The sequence below is a fragment of the Schistocerca gregaria genome, chromosome 3 (assembly GCF_023897955.1).
Source record: "Schistocerca gregaria isolate iqSchGreg1 chromosome 3, iqSchGreg1.2, whole genome shotgun sequence".
Lineage (NCBI taxonomy): Eukaryota > Metazoa > Arthropoda > Insecta > Orthoptera > Acrididae > Schistocerca > Schistocerca gregaria.
This window is the reverse complement of record NC_064922.1, coordinates 259,196,799-259,214,710: the sequence shown is the minus strand read 5'-3', so window position 1 is coordinate 259,214,710 and position 17,912 is coordinate 259,196,799. Positions and strand designations below refer to the sequence as shown.

At 42.0% G+C, this 17,912-nt stretch overlaps 1 protein-coding gene and 1 non-coding gene across 2 annotated transcripts in view; one reads left to right on the top strand and one right to left on the bottom strand.

Moving 5' to 3' along the window:
• Window positions 1–17,912, top strand: part of LOC126355330 (uncharacterized) — a 423,957-nt gene that overhangs the window by 58,534 nt on the left and 347,511 nt on the right. The gene's annotated exons all lie outside the window — the stretch shown is intronic.
• Trnal-caa (transfer RNA leucine (anticodon CAA)) lies at window positions 4,716–4,790 on the bottom strand. Its single transcript has one exon. It is a non-coding gene; the product is annotated as a tRNA-Leu (tRNA).

Here is a 17,912-nt window from a genome sequence, read left to right as displayed (position 1 = left end):
CGTCAAGCAAATAATTCAGGACGTAGGTTGCAAGTGCTACTCTGAGATGAAGAGGTTAACACAGGAAAGGAATTCGTGACGGGCCGCATCAAACCAGTCAGTAGACTGATGACCAAAAAAAAAGGTCGTTTGTCCTTGTCCTGATCTGTTGTCTTGTCCATAGTCTGTCGGTTGCGTTTAATTCGTCGTACCATTGGGCTGACTTACTCTTCAGAGGTGGCTCTCACATCTGGCGACTCACTCCATTACTGCATTCACTGATGTTCATACTGATCTCCGGATCTGATCTGTGGATATAGGACAAACATTGGTACCACTATATATTTGCTTCAGGAGCCCACTAGAATCTCTATTGATATAGGAAATGAGCAGAGAATTCCAGTGGAGATATGGAAGAAACGTCTAGAGGGAGCTGTCAACTGTTTGTCACAGATAGTGCAATGAATCTCTTTCCAGCATCCCAAAGTCTATGACGCAAAGTAGATGAGGTCTGCTGTTTGCTACGAATGTGTCAGCTATCTGGATCTACAGCTGCAAAACAGTAGATTTCAGGAAATTACATGAGTTCATCCTGCAGTTCGTTTTGGTTAACGTACTTTGTCCTGTTTTTTGAGTAAATGTTCTACCTTTTTATGATTTCCTGTCAGACATTCGCCACTACTGGCTCACTGAGTCAACAACTTGACTGATGATGAGACATAAATATCTTTGCAGTACCACTGACACAGGTATTTGGATGACTACCAATGAAAATTTTACATGATGGCTTACTATGCTAGATTCTAGACATCACCCGTTCATCACCTATGCCAGCATAATTACTGTATTCAAATGTATACCACATTTTCAAGTTACCTGGACCTCCAGTTCATGCAAGAGTATGTGGGAAAACTGAAATAGGCCAGTTGAGAACTCTCGCAGTTGCTCACCCGGCGAATTTGTCGCCTCTCAGACTGCAGAAGGTATGTTGTACCAAAACAGGATAACAGTTGTTGATGATGCAGCAATTAAAAACAGCTGAGTCCTCAGATAATACTATGCCACGATTTGGCCCTACACATTAGATTTCGCCATGAATATCCATACTTATGACAATATCGAGCCCCATCTAGACTTTCTACAACAAACTGCAGTAGTTGCTATAGATGTTTTTTAAAAGGTCACAGGTTGCACACCATTTGGTTATCTGAATTTATGCAAAAGCAGAGCAAATATTACAACGATGCATGGACAACATAACACAAAACCTCACGTTGTGTTGCACATACATTCACGATAATCTCATGACACATAATGGAGTAGAATGTCTCCACCACGGTCACAAGAGATTTACTTGGCTACGTAAACATAGGTTGACTATTGACCAGTCACGACTTTGGAGCAGCAAGTAAAAGTACAATTTCTGTATTACTCAGTCAACAGACAGAAGGACTTCGCCTGGAGCAGGAAGAAGGAAGATTAGGGTTTAATGTCCTGTTGACAAAGAGGTCATTAGAAATGTAGCACATCAGCTTGGGGAACAGAGGGAGCTATATCATTTTCATAGAAACCATCACAGTGTTTGCCTTAAGCGAGTTTAGGAAACTATGGGAAACTTAAATTTGGACATATCGATGCGGATCTGACCTGTTGTCCTCCTGAACGTGAATCGAGTGTCTGACCACTGTGTCACTTCCAGTTGGTGGTGACAGAAGAATGGTAGCTATTGCTGCGTTTCCAAAGCCCTCGACAGTACACAAACTAAGATAAAGTCTGATATTAGATTCAACCAATGGTCCTTTCACAGTCGTAAACTAATTGCTGCCTTTATCAGTAAATTCCTTAAAGATTGTCAACAACTAGAAAATACATTACAGAGGTATCTGCAATGTACATTGCATTTCTTGATCTCAAGGCTACCATTGGAGATGCGATGCCCTCTAAATTTTGAGAATGTTTCTCGTGGAGAAACAGTGTCTGGCTTACAACTACTTCAAAAATGGCTTGAAAGCAATCTCGACAACGATAAAATATTTATTTACAGTGATTACTGGTTCCAGTCAGCAGTTGTTGTTTTTGGAGTTCCAACACCTGCTCCATTCACCGTCACGGTATAAATGGTTTGAAGATGGTCACAGACTTACCGAAACCAGTAAAGTATTGTAAATAAATGTTTTATTGCGGTCGAGACTGTTTTTAATTGATTTTTAAAGCAATGCTCTTCACTCATCTATCACCACAAGCAACTCAAGTCAATGCAGTGTATGTCTTGTTGACTGCAATAGAAGCTACCTAGCAACAATTAATTGACTTTCAATTGCAATATCTCATATTTTTCAATTAGTTGTTATGTCCGTTATAAGTCTGCTGGTCACAATATGACAAAGAACGTTATGTGGCCAGTGCTGTCATTACAAAGGTTTGACAGTTTACACCATGGGTGGGCAATCAGCTGCCAGCGGGCTAGATCGAGCCTGCAACCTGCAATTGGTTTCAGCCCAGTTCGCAGAAGTAGTTCATGGTGGAGGAGGCCGAGAGGCGAGAGAGAGAGAGAGAGAGAGACAGAGAGAGAGAGAGAGAGAGAGAGAGAGAGAGAGAGGCCTGCAGAATTTTGCAGCGTAATTTTGTAAGACGGCTATCATAAAACGTCGCAAGTTTGGTAGCTGAGTGGCCAGCGCGACGGAGTGTCATTCCTAACTGCCCGTATGTGTTGTCCTTATCATCATCATCATCATTTGATCCCCATAGACACGCAAGTCGCTGAAGTGGCGTCAACTCGAAAGACTTGCACCAAGCAAACGGTCTACCCGACGGGAGGCCCTAGCCACACGGCATTTCCAGTAGAGAAACAATGTTCATCATGTATAAATAAACGTAAACATCTTACGAATGATTAACATAAAATGATCATACTCGCAAAAATGCGCGTTTTGTGGCATGATTTGTTGGCGTTGCATGTCGGGAAACGTGTGCTATTCATATCGGTGTGCTACACTATAAACACAGAAGATATGCATTAGGAATGCTGCTGTTACATCACGTGATGAGGCGGCCTGCGAGCCTATAGGATGTGAATCAGGACCGTGAAGCACCAAAGTTAGCTCATGCCTGTTTTACTACGACCAAAAACTACTCGTATTCACTTTATGCCATAAAACTGGAGAGAGCATATCATTACAGGTGCGACATCTACAGCGACAGCCCAATTCACTACTTATTTCAGGCACGTTAGTGGTATGTGGAATACACCAGCACTTGCTCTTAACCCGCATTAAAACAACTGTAACACAATTAGGTTTTAAATCTGTTGACAGCATGCAGGATGAGGATTGTGAACTAAAACTGCTTCTTGTTTCTTCGTACAGCTCGCAACTTTAGCATGTCAACACACCAGTCACAAATGCAATTGTCAACATCAAATGTTTGTTGCAGATGAGTTTCGACATCTGATGATCTCCTCACTTTGTAGACTGTCATACACAACAGTTAAAGTGACAATACATCTAGTCAAGAGAGCATTTGTCTCGTATAAGATAGGAATGCTCTGCAAAAGATCAATCTGGAAACACAGTGCATGCACGGATGTCTGAAGAAACGTTTCCAAGAGGGGCAAGAATGTGAAATTTTCATTTTTTGTATCACTTATTCACAGTGTCTGAAGAAGTGTTGTAACCCAAGTACTAAATTTTATTTAAGGTACACAAGTATTGTACCTCTGCAGATTGACAGTTGTCACTCAACGTATTTTTGAACGCAGATTGCTTTGAAGCCTAAAAGATAAATAAATTTCCTCAGTATACGCAAAACACATAATTTCTTATTATTAATGTAGTTATGACTGCCACTTTTTTAGAAGTAACAACGTGAAATTCATGCTTGATCAGAAGAACTGAGTAAATCCTAATAGAAACAGACGACAAATCGACTGTCATAAAAAAATAGTACACCCTTTTAGACCTTTCCAGTTCACTTATGATTTATTGTTGCAACATTGTACATAGCGAACATGAAATAATTAAGTTTACAAATCAATAGCGAAAACGGTTCTGAGGTACCAGGTATAGATCCCTGCTGAAACACGTATATCAGTACGTGGTGTATCCTCCATAGGCGGCAATATACCGCTGTCCCTGGCATCCAGTCGATAGTGCAGATGGCAAACACTGTCCTGGGGTATGTTACTCCACGCCTGCTCGATCTGTTATCGTAATTCAGTTAGAGTCCGTTGACAAGTCGCATGGGTCACTTTTCGTCTCATCGTATCCCACAAACGATCGATTGGAGACATGTACGGAGGTCGTGCTGACCAGGGAGGTCGTTGCACGTTGAATTTCATGGGCAGTGTTTGGGCGAATATTACCCTGTTGCAACAACACATCACCTTCCTTTTGCGTGAACAGTAAAAGAATTGAAACTTCCTGGCAGATTAAAACTGTGTGCCCGACCGAGACTCGAACTCGGGACCTTTGCCTTTCGCGGGCAAGTGCTGTACCAACTGAGCTACCGAAGCAAGACTCACGTCCGGTACTCACAGCTTCACTTCTGCCAGTATCCGTCTCCTACCTTCCAAACTTTACAGAAGCTCTTCTGCGAACCTTGCAGAACTAGCACTCCTGAAAGAAAGGATACTGCGGAGACACGGCTTAGCCACAGCCTGGAGGATGTTTCCAGAATGAGATTTTCACTCTGCAGCGGAGTGTGCGCTGATATGAAACTTCCTGGCAGATTAAAACTGTGTGCCCGACCGAGACTCGAACTCGGGACCTTTGCCTTTTGCGGGCAAGTGCTCTACCAACTGAGCTACCGAAGCACGACTCACGTTCGGTACTCACAGCTTCACTTCTGCCAGTATCCGTCTCCTACCTTCCAAACTTCACAGAAGCTCTTCTGCGAACCTTGCAGAACTAGCACTCCTGAAAGAAAGGATACTGGGGAGACATGGCTTAGCCACAGCCTGGGGGATGTTTCCAGAATGAGATTTTCACTCCGCAGCGGAGTGTGCGCTGATATGAAACTTCCTGGCAGATTAAAACTGTGTGCCCGACCGAGACTCGAACTCGGGACCTTTGCCTTTCGCGGGCAAGTGCTCTACCAACTGAGCTACCGAAGCACGACTCACGTCCGGTACTCACAGCTTCACTTCTGCCAGTATCCGTCTCCTACCTTCCAAACTTTACAGAAGCTCTTCTGCGAACCTTGCAGAACTAGCACTCCTGAAAGAAAGGATACTGCGGAGACATGGCTTAGCCACAGCCTGGGGGATGTTTCCAGAATGAGATTTTCACTCTGCAGCGGAGTGTGCACTGATATGAAACTTCCTGGCAGATTAAAACTGTGTGCCCGACCGAGACTCGAACTCGGGACCTGTGCCTTTCGCGGGCAAGTGCTCTACCAACTGAGCTACTGAAGCACGACTCACGTCCGGTACTCACAGCTTCACTTCTGCCAGTATCCGTCTCCTACCTTCCAAACTTTACAGAAGCTCTTCTGCGAACCTTGCAGAACTAGCACTCCTGAAAGAAAGGATACTGCGGAGACATGGCTTAGCCACAGCCTGGGGGATGCTGTATACAACAATTTGGAGACTGACAAGTGCGACTGGATTTTTTGTGGCCGCAGTACCACCAACACACATATCACCATGGCTACACTGCGAACAGTGGTACTAGCCAGAAACACACCTCCCAGCTTCACGTAGTATCACAGGGTGTCAATAAGCTTCTTTCGGCTCTGAATAAAATGCTGGCACTCCTGGCAGAGGCCCACTTGCGTTGTGTCCTTGCTCAATGACCGGAAGCTGTGATCTTGGTGTTACTTCTATGGTGACCACTGAGACGGTATTGGACTTTGAGGGGTTTACTGTACCAGTCAGGTCGACACTTACAGCTCATAATCAAATATGGTAGGACTTGGTTTCGAGTACTGTACTTGTCTCTGTGCAATAAGCAGATTGTGCTCAAAAAATGAGAAGTGTATCATGACTCGACAGACATCCTTCTGGGTCACGAACAAGTAGTGTGTCTTTTCTATACTGCTCAGCCTCGTTGATAAGCAGCTCCACTGCAGTAGAGGCTGATTCTTTAAACATACACTACCAGAGAAAAATTGGTATCCCTTCAAAGAAGATGTTGATTTTGATCCGATGATGGCATATGACATCTGGCAGACAGTAGATGTACTGATAATGGTTTCAGTGTTGTCCCCCAACAGACAGCGTAGTGACATAGCTACCAGAGCGCCGTCTGTGTTCGCTCTTTAGTAAGGAATGCTCACGGCCAGAAGTCTCAATGTTATGGAAACGTGCAAAGCAGGCAGGCAAACATGCCATGGAGATGCACTTGTGCTTCATACAGCCCAATGAGCGAATTTGAAAGGGGCCGAATTCTGGCCTTTCGATTGGGGGGGGGGGGGGGAATAGTCCTTTTTGCGAATTGCCACACACGTTGGACGTAGTGCTTCAATTTTGCAACACTGGTGGTATCAGTAGTCACGCGAATATTCTCACGCGTGTAGATGTGGTTCTGGACGTCCATACAGCACAAACGCCCGTCAGGATACTCGTACTGTAAGGACTGCAGTGGCAGATCGTACAGCTATCACAGCACTGATAAGAGGTTTTTGTGGGGCCAGATGCTCCAACACTAACTGTTGTGAACCGATCATTAGCAATGGGACTACATGCACACACATCTCTAGCCCAACTTCCACTCACGCCACAGCATCGACATGCATGGCTCGACTGGTGCCGTCAGAGGTTCATGTAGAAGATGGAACGGCGCGCCGTGGCCTTCAGCGTCGAAAACAGATTCTGTCTGCACGCAAGGGATGGTCGTTTGCGCGTACGACGTAGATCTGGTGAGCTCTTCCTCATTGGGTGCATACATCCAAGACACTCTGGACCCACCTCAAACCTTACGGTCTGGGATGCGACAAGCTACAAATCTCGTTTACCTTTGGCGTTTCTGGAGGGGACGTTAATCTGCGCTCGGCACATGCAAAATGTTGTTAGACCAATTCTTTTACTGAATGAGATTTTCACTCTGCAGCGGAGTGTGCGCTGATATGAAACTTCCTGGCAGATTAAAACTGTGTGCCCGACCGAGACTCGAACTCGGGACCTATGCCTTTCGCGGGCAAGTGCTCTACCAACTGAGCTACCGAAGCAAGACTCACGTCCGGTACTCACAGCTTCACTTCTGCCAGTATCCGTCTCCTACCTTCCAAACTTTACAGAAGCTCTTCTGCGAACCTACAACTTCTAAATAGTATAGAAATTTATTGAGATAACTTACAGAATCGGTAGAGGTGTCATTTTGTAGAAAACAAACTAAAGTGGAGGCCGTGTGGAAATACAGTTCATGGCACTTGCAGAAAACTGGTGCAACTGTCTCTCCTGCTGCTGGAGGGAGTGTTAGATGCTGAGCCATCCAAAGCTCGGGTCGCAGGTGGTATGACATGGAATACTCTGCCATGACTAGCCCAGGCCACAGCTGATTTTCATGGCATCTTCACTGGTGACCAGCTGCCTCCTCATCATAAATGCAGCATCCCGCCGGCCGCTGGTGGCCGAGCGGTTCTGGCCCTACAGTCTGGAACCGCGCGACCGCTACGGTCGCAGGTTCGAATCCTGCCTCGGGCATGGATGTGTGTGTTGTCCTTAGGTTAGTTAGGTTTAAGCAGTTCTAAGTTCTAGGGGACTTATGACCTCAGCAGTTGAGTCCCATAGTGCTCCGAGCCATTTGAACCATTTGATTTTGCAGCGTCCCAGATAATCTGCCAAATGGTCGCACCCACAACTTGAAGCCTCGGTAGAACATTGATGGTCGCTCATGCTGCTGTGAATGGATGAGGTGAATGAAGGGTCTGACGTTGTCTGTGATACAGGAACTCTGCAGGCTTCCCACTTAGCCTCCCTCCCCTCCCCAGCAACTGATGTAACCCTGTAAGTATTCAAGATAACCGTTAATGCATTTACTGTTGACTTTAACTGAACTGCTTTGAAAGTGCAGATCATTCACCTCGCCTCTCCACATGGGTTGACGATGGAAAGGGCAAAAAGAATTTGGTCAATATAATTTGTAAACATTGTTGAAGTAAATTGATGGCCATTGCCTATGGCCACTATTCTTGGAAGACCCTCAAAGGCGATAATTTGTGTGAGCGTCTGGACTGTGGCTTCTGCATTGTTATACACATTCGCCGTATGCAAGGGAACTTAGAAAAAGCGTCTACACCACAACTGAGATAGCGTTCCAAAAAGGCCCTACAAAGTTGACGTGTACCTGTCCCAAATACCAGATGGCTGTAGCCACAGAGATAAAAAGCATAGAAGGAGCAGATTGGTGAATATCCACATCTACATGATTACTCCGCAATTCACAATTACATGCCCGGCAGAGGGTTCATCGAACCATCTTCAAGATATTTCTCTATCGTTCCATTCTCGAGCAATGTGCGTTAAAAACGAACACTCAAATCTTTCCGTGCGAGCTCTGATTCCTCTTATTTTACTATGGCGAGAATTCCTCCCTATGTGATGGCAACAAAATATTTTCACACTCTGAGGAGAAAGTTGGTGATTGAAATTTCATCCGAAGGTCCTGCTGAAAATCGCCTTTATTTTAATGATTGGTATCCCAATTCTCGTATCATATCTGTGGTATTCTCTCCTCTATTTCTTCTTTCAACTTTTGCGATGTCCTCCGTCAATCCTGTCTGATGCAGATCTCACATTGCTCGGGTATTCCAGAAGAGGGCGGACAAGTGTAGTTTAAGCAGTCTCTTTAGTGAACCTACTGCATTTTCTAAGTGTTTTGCCTATAAATCACGGCCTGTGTATTGTTTTCCCCCACAACATTATATATGTGATCATTCCAATTTAAGTTATTTGTAATTGTAATCCCTAAGTATTTACTTGAATTTAAGTTATTTGTAATTGTAATCCCTAAGTATTTACTTGAATGTACAGCCTTTATATTTGTGTTTTATGGTGTAACCGAAATTTGGCGGATTCGTTTTAGTACTCATACGGTTGGCTTCACACTTTTCAATATTTAGAGTCAATTATCACTCTTCACGCCATACAGAAATCTTGTCTAAATCGTTTTACAGTTTGTTTGATTATCTGATGACCTTATAAGACAGTAAATGACAGTGTCATCTGCAAACAATCTAAGAGGGCCCATAACACATCCTTGGAGAACGCCGTACATTAGTTCTATTTTACTCTATGATTTTCCATCGATTACTATGTACTGCTACATTTCTGACAGGCAATCACCTATTCTGTCACACAACTGAGACTATACTCCATTGGCACGCAATTTGATTAGAAGTCAATTGTGAAGTATGGTATGAAAAGCCTTATGGAAATCTAAAAATATGGAATCAATTTGACATCCCCTGTCGATAGGACTCATTACTTCGTGAGAATAGAGAGCTGTTTGTGTTTCACAAGAGCGATATTTTCTAATGAAGTGTTGGGCGTTTGTCAAAAAATCGTTTTCTTTGGGGCAGCTCATAATTTTCGAACACACTATATCTTCCAGAATCCTACTAAAAATTGACATTAGTGATATGAGTCCGTAATTCAGCCCCTTACTGTTATTTACCACATTCTGAACACCCGTGGGCCAGGTGCTCATTTTCACTGCCCAATGATGGCCAGTAGGCATGACAGAGGGACAAGGTCTTCGTGGGGGTGTTGACCCAATGTTCTGCATGAAGTAGCGAAGCACATTGTTACAAAGTGTAGGTAGAGCTAAGTGAAACTAATCTTCAGATAACTAATTTCTTACTTTCCAACCACTAGCTGGGCAACAATGCAACGATATACTAACTTAATGGTTCGACTGCAAGGCCTGTAGTATGGTTGTGCACTGTTGCATTGCATCCTAAAGAAATGATCTGAATCATAAGTCCCAGCCGACGGAACTGTCTATTAATAAATTGCAAAGAACAAATAAGTGTGAGATGTTAAAGTGATATGCGGGTAGGTCATAGTACAAGGGTGTACCTGCCAACGGCATAATATTTGATCTCAGTTATATATAGTTCAAGAAACATAATGCTGTATGTTGAATGATGGCTGTGCAGAGGCTAATGTTTACACAGTGAAACAATTACCACACGAAATAGCAGTACAGGGTGTGTCAAAAAAGGACTCTACAACTTCTAAATAGTATAGAAATTTATTGAGATAACTTACAGAATCGGTAGAGGTGTCATTTTGTAGAAAACAAACTAAAGTTCGATTCACATAATGCATCAGTAGCCCATACCGCCACCAGGAGCGACAACGTAGTGCACTCTTGAAGTGGCTACTTTCACTGTTCCAAACGTGCTCGATGTGTGTTTTGGTTTCATGGAACGAACTCTGCATCAACTGTTCGGTATAGATCAATGAAGATGACCGAAACATGATGGTTTAATACCAGCAAGACGGGATGGTTTAATTCCTACAAGACGGTGCAAACACCTCATTTCCTCAGGGAAGTTCGAGTCTTCCTTGATAATCCTTCCCCGGTGGACTGGCTGCGAACGGCTAATCGCATGGCCACCTTGCTCCCCATAGTTGACACCACTGCATTTCTTTCTCTGGGTTTTCATTAAAGATCGTGGTTATGTTCCTCCCCTACCAAATTATTTAGCTGATATTAAAAATGGCATCTACACTGTCGCTGCACAAGTTACACCCGATTTGCTGCAATCATTGTGGGAAGGAATTGAATACTGGTGGGACGCTTGCCGCATCACAAAATATAGTCACGACAAACCAAAAATACACTTAACACTTTTATGTAAAACTTGAAGTTTTCTGCTACAAAATGACACATCTATCGATTCTGTAAGTTATCTCAATAAAGTTCTACATCGTTCCAAAGATATAATGCCCTTTTTGATTCACACTGTGCAGTTAAAGTAAGCAGAGCGTACAAAAGCAATGTTTAAAATTTGCCAGTGGCATTGTGCAGTTGAGCAGACTGTATCCTGAACAAATAGCCCACAATTAACATTTCACTCTGATCCATCTGAATACGAGTTCACCAATAGCAACGTTCAGCCTTAAAGTTCTACATCATTTCACAATGAATACACATCATCAAGTTGAAAACTGATGTGAAATGACTGTCCAACCGAGCTGCACCCCATGCTAATACACTCAAGTGGCTCATACGCAACACAAGCTCTCACCACATTATCTGGCCAAGAACAGCAGCCAAAACATCAAGATACATGATCTGCCTGCTTCCACCTCAGTGACAGTATTTGAGTAACATATCTATAATCCATTCTTCATAAGAATAAACCTGATGTAAACAAACACAAACACGATGATTGGTCAGAAGCTGTAGCACACGTACACTGGTGTTGTTACGCTCTTGGAAGTAGGTCCTACTTATATATTACATATGTTATTACTAAGTTAAATGATCATGGCGTCCTCTTGGGTAAACATTCCGGAGGTAAAATAGTCCCCCATTCGGATCTCCGGGCGGGGACTACTCAAGAAGACGTCGTTATCAGGAGAAAGAAAACGCGTTCTACGGCTCGGAGCGTGGAATGTCAGATCCCTTAATAGGGCAGGTAGGTTAGAAAATTTAAAAACTGAAATTGATAGGTTAAAGTTAGATATGGTGGGAATTAGTGAAGTTCGGTGGCAGGAGGAACAAGACTTTTGGTCAGGTGAATGCAGGGTTATAAATACAAAATCAAATAGGGATAATGCAGGAGTAGGTTTAATAATGAATAAAAAAAGGAGTGCGGGTAAGCTACTACAAACAGCATAGTGAACGCATTATAGTGGCCAAGATACACACGAAGCCCACGCCTACTGCAGTAGTACAAGTTTATATGCCAACTAGCTCTGCAGACGATGAAGAAATTGATGAAATGTATGATGAAATAAAAGAAATTATTCAGGTAGTGAAGGGAGATGAAAATTTAAGCCATGGGTGACTGGAATTCGAGAGTAGGAAAAGGAAGAGAAGGAAACGTGGTAGGTGAATATGGATTGGGGCTAAGAAATGAAAGAGGAAGCCGCCTGGTAGAATTTTGCACAGAGCATAACTTAATCATAGCTAACACTTGGTCAAGAATCATGAAAGAAGGTTGTATACATGGAAGAACCCTGGAGATACTAGAAGGTTTCAGATAGATTATATAATGGTAAGACAGAGTTTTAGGAACCAAATTTTAAATTGTAAGACATTTCTAGGGGCAGATGTGGAATCTGACCACTATCTATTGGTTATGAACTGTAGATTAAAACTGAAGAAACAGCATAAAGGTGGGAATTTAAGGAGATAGGACCTGGATAAACTGAAAGAACCAGAGGTTGTACAGAGATTCAGTTAGAGCATGAGGGAACAATTGACAGGAAGGGGGGAAAGAAATACTGTAGAAGAGGAATGGGTAGCTTCGAGGAATGAAATAGTGAAGGCAGCAGAGGATCAAGTAGGTAAAAAAAGTAGGTAAAAAGACGAGGGCTAGTAGAAATTCTTGGGTAACAGAAGAGATACTGACTTTAATTGATGAAAGGAGAAAATACAAAAATGCAGTAAGTGAAGCAGGAAAAAAGGAATACAAACGTCTCAAAAATGAGATGGTCAAGAAGTGCAAAATGGCTAAGCAGGGATGGCTCGAGGACAAATGTAAGGATGTAGAGGCTTATCTCACTAGCAAAGAAGAGAAAGCAGAAAGGTGGAAGGAGTATATAGGGAAGAACAATATTATGAAAATGGGAAAGGAGGTAGATGAAGATGAAATGGGAGATATGATACTGCGTGAAGAGTTTGACAGACCACTGAAAGACCTGAGTCGAAACAAGGCCCCGGGAGTAGACAACATTCCATTAGAACTACTGATGGCCTTGGGAGAGCCGGTCCTGACAAAAATCTGGTGAGCAAGATGTATGAGACAGGCGAAATTCCCTCAGACTTCAAGAAGAATATAGTAATTTCAATCCCAAAGAAAGTAGGTGTTGACAGATGCGAAAATTACCGAACAATCAATTTAATAAGTCACAGCTGCAAAATACTAACGCGAATTATTTACAGACGAATGGAAAAACTGGTAGAAGCCGACCTCGGGGAAGATCAGTTTGGATTCCGTAGAAATGTTGGAACACATGAGGCAATACTGACCCTACGACTTATCTCAGAAAATAGATCAAGGAAAGACAAACCTACGATTCTAGCATTTGTAGACTTAGAGAAAGCTTTTGACAATGTTGACTGGAATACTCTCTTTCAAATTCTGAAGGTGGCAGGGGTAAAATACAGGGAGCGAAAGGCTATTTACAATTTGTATGGAAACCAGATGGCAGTTACAAGAGTCGAGGGACATGAAAGGGATAGAGTGGTTGGGAAGGGAGTGAGACGGGGTTGTAGCCTCTCCCCGATGCTATTCAATTTGTATATTGAGCAAGCAGTAAAGGAAACAAAAGAAAAGTTCAGAGTAGGTATTAAAATCCATGGAGAAGAAATAAAAACTTTGAGGTTCGCCGATGACATTGTAATTCTGTCAGAGGCAGCATAGGACTTGGAAGAGCAGGGAACGGGATGGACAGTGTCTTGAAAGGAGGATATAAGATGAACATCAACAAAAGCAAAACGAGGATAATGGAATGTAATCGAATTACGTCAGGTGATGCTGAGGGAATTAGATTAGGAAATGACACACTTAAAGTAGTAAAGGAGTTTTGCTATTTGGGGAGCAAAATCTGATGATAGTCGAAGTAGAGAGGATATAAAATGTAGACTGGCAATGGCAAGGAAAGCGTTTCTGAAGAAGAGAAATTTGTTAACATCGAGTATTGATTTATTTGTCAAGAAGTCGTTTGTGAAAGTATTTGTATGGAGTGTAGTCATGTGTGGAAGTGAAACATGGACAATAAATAGTTTAGACAAGAAGAGAATAGAAGCTTTCGAAATGTGGTGCTACAGAAGAATGCTGAAGATTAGATGGGTAGATCAAATGACTAATGAGGAGGTATGAACAGAATTGGGGAAATAGGAGTTTGTGGCACAACTTGACTAAAAGAAGCGATAGGTTGGTAGGACATGTTCTGAGGCATCAATGGATCACCAATTTAGTTCTGGAGGGCACCGTGGAGGGTAAAAATCGTAGAGGGAGACCAAGAGATGAATACACTACACAGATTCAGAAGGATGTAGGCTGCAGTAGGTACTGGGAGATGAACAAGCTTGTACAGAATAGAGTATCATGGATAGCTGCACCAAGCCAGTCTCAGGACTGAGGACCACAACAACAACAACAAGTTCCGTTATATGAAACTTTAAGATATTCAAATTTATTAACAGCCATCAACATTTTTCTTAGCTACGTAGTTCTTATTTCAGAAATCGTGTACAATCACAGCCTCTGCAGCGCTGTGCTCTGATTGTTGCGGTGTTAATGCGCAGTTTGAAAATGGCTGAGGCTTCTTTCTGTTCCGTAGTGAAACGAGGGTGGAACACGGTTAAAAAGTGCCGAGAAATAGGCTGTTCTTAATGTTTTTCATAAATTTACGGAGTTTTCCGAGCGATGTATATAATGCAGCTGATAAAGAAACACCATTGCTCGCGTAGCGCAGTCGGTAGTGTTACGGAACGTGAACCAAATGCGGTTATTCGTGTGTTTATTCAAATCACCCCAGTATAATTTCTCGTTCAATTTGAAATAACTGACTAAGTAATTAACTCACGCCGTCCTTCGGCCACGAGTGGCCATTCGGTACCATCCGACCGCCGTGTCATCCTCAGATGAGGATGCGCATAGGAGGGGCGTGTGGTCAGCACACCGCTCTCTCGGCCGTTATGATCGTTTTCGATGACCGGAGCCGCTACTATTCGGTCAAGTTGACATCACGGTGCTGAGTGTAGCCCGAAAAATGGCAACAGCGCATGGTGACCCGGATCGTCACCCATCCAAGTGCCGGCCGCGCCCGACAGCGCTTAACTTCAGTGTATATACTGCATTGAGGCCGTTGCCCCTTGAAATACCTACATTCGTAATTATAAAACTCATCATCATTTATATGAATAATGCACAGCTTCTTGTTTCTAATTCCATATTGGCCGCAAAATTCCTAGTTCCATTTCTAATACAAAATCTCAATTATCGATGCTACACGCAGCTTATGCAGAAAAGTTTTCCTGTGGTTGAGACAGGAATTTTCATTATTCTTGTTTTTAATTACAGTAGTACGTTGGGTAAAGACTGTAACGTGTTTAGGTTTTCATCTAGTCGTTTAAGGAGCGTATTGTGGGATATTTGCAGTGTATTATTTCGTTCCTCTTAAAAATAAAATAACATTCGAAGCTGTATTGCTCGTCTCTTTTTACGGGTGAACTGCAGCTGGCCACGTCATTGTACGCTAGCTGTACCAGCTGACCGGCCAGTGCTGTCCAGATTAAATGTGCCGATAAAGCTGTGTCCCATATTATCGCTAAGTCGATATGCGCGTAACGCACAACACAAAACGTACCTTTACTATCGTACTGGACAGTACTCGAGACAGCTGGCTGCAGTCCCACGTGAAACGGAAATCCAATGATGTTCCAACAAACGCTGAAGAATACATGTGCAATGTTAACATCATTTTTATTCTTATGCTGAATGGATTATAGTCAAAAGAGTTACTGCATTCCTGGTTACCATTCCAAATACAAATCTGTACAGATTCTCAACTATTCCAATTACGTATAAAAACAGTTTTAAACAGTAACGACTAAATATCATATCCTTTTTGTTATACATTGTTAAAATACTTTTGTAGCGTTACATACTATGTTCTGCAGAAACAAGAATAGCAATTGCTTTATAAACGTTATTCCACAAATTTTTTATTAAATAAACATAAAGTTTACAAAACCAAAGTATAAACAAGTCATGCAGTGACTAACCTTTTCGTCTAACTGTGCAGAACTCTTTGTTTTGGTACTCACCAATCCTATAACATATTTTTATTTATAGTAGGTAAATAATGTCTTTATCTGTACATTAAAAACGCTTATTTTATACTAGATCTCCACCGCTAAAAGATGATGTATTGCAAGCATTTTAGTGTCTGGTTTTATAAACAGTTTCGCGTATAACGTTAATAATGAATTTAATATTTATGGTACAAAGATGGTAATAATTTTAAAGGAATCTTCTCTTTATTTCCATTTCAATACTGTCTTTAGATTTTCTGTAACACTTTTGAAAGCGTTTTTAGTAGTTTTGGTGTCTAACTATATTATTTGGTGTAGCTGTAAAATAATGGGACTGATGCTCTCAGACTGTAAGTATGCATGCACGAAAGATGAACGAACAATAGCTGTGCAGCTTGGAGCCTTCTCAGTCGAATGCGACATCTTTGGTGTCTTTAGACAAATAATTGTGGCCATGTCGTTCGTTTGTGTAAGAGCCGTTATTTTGTTTTGAATTTTCCTGCATGAAATAACCATACATCTTTTTGTTAGGCGTTAATTCTCGAAAAAAAGGATGCAGTATGTTGTTCACATACCTGTCAGAACGTATTGTTTCGTGGAAAAAGATTGGTCCAATAATCTGTCTTGCACTAATTGCATACCACACTCCTCTTTTCACATCGTGCAGATGTTGTTGATGTAATTCATGAGGACTTTCTGAGCTCCATTGCCGATTGTTCTGAGAATTAGCGTACCCTAATAAATGCAGGAATGCCACATCAGAAAAAAAGGCATCACAGGATCAGTTTGCCCATCGTGCACAGACTGAAACAGCCACTTGCAGTAACGACGTCGGGCAACAGTACCTGAGTTCCTCAGTTGATGCACTGCAGTTATTATGTATGGTTTCAATATCAGTTCGTATACAGATCTGTGAGCTGATGCTCTTGGCACACTAGTCTGAAGTGCCAAACGGGGCAGCGATTTTCTCGAACTTCTTTCAAAGGCCTCCCCTATCTCGTCTAATTTTTTTCGGTTAATACACCAAGTTCTTTAGACTTTCGTTTGTGCAACAGATCCAGTCTTTTGAAGGAGTTAAGAGACACTTTCGATTGTTACCTTGCAGGTGATGGACGTAAATTTTGGTGTGTGCTGAAAGGCACACTTGTTAGTATTTATGATTTGTGCGACGAGCATAGCAAGTCTTATTGTCTGGTGAATAAAAAAATAGTGAAAAATATCTAAGTTTTACGAGAATTATTTAAAGCGACGTATCATTGTATTCCTTTGTTTCCACCGTCTTCGTGAAGGAAAGCGATGCCGACTTAGGAAGATACGCACGGTCAACAAAGAGAAGAACATCGATGGCGACTAATGAATTTTGCGGCAGAAGGATTAATTATACGTTTAAGGTTAGAACTCTGAATAAATCAACAATGACGTAGAATTCAAAAATATTATTAATCGAAATTTTAAATTATATTACAGGCAAATTTCTGAATAAATCAACAATGACGTAGAATTCAAAAATATTATTAATCGAAATTGTAAATTATATTACAGGCGAATTTCACGCAGCACTGAATTTGCCCGCATTCAAGCCGGTCTATGCGGTCCGTAAAAAAAACCTTCCAAAAATTCTAAAGTTCCATCTCCATATTTTATTTCTTTTCAAAAAATCAATAAATTTAAAAATATTTTTATTTCGCCATATTGTCCTGAAACTGAGAGAATAAAAATTTTTCAATCTTTGTTAGAGTTTTACATTAATTACAGGATATAATGACAATAAAAATGAAAATAGACCATTCCAGATACCAGTTGTTTTGAGCGGTTTTAATGGGCTAGTTAAATTGGCGTATAAGCAAACCAATATAATCGAAAACCGGTTGTTTCAGCGATAGCCGCCACCCCTATCTTGCACTCGTTCACTGCCTGCCAGATCCCTAGCAGAGGTACTGTATGTCCGTCAATGATTGTTGACTGTCTGCCTTACAGCACAGGTCATGAAGAGTG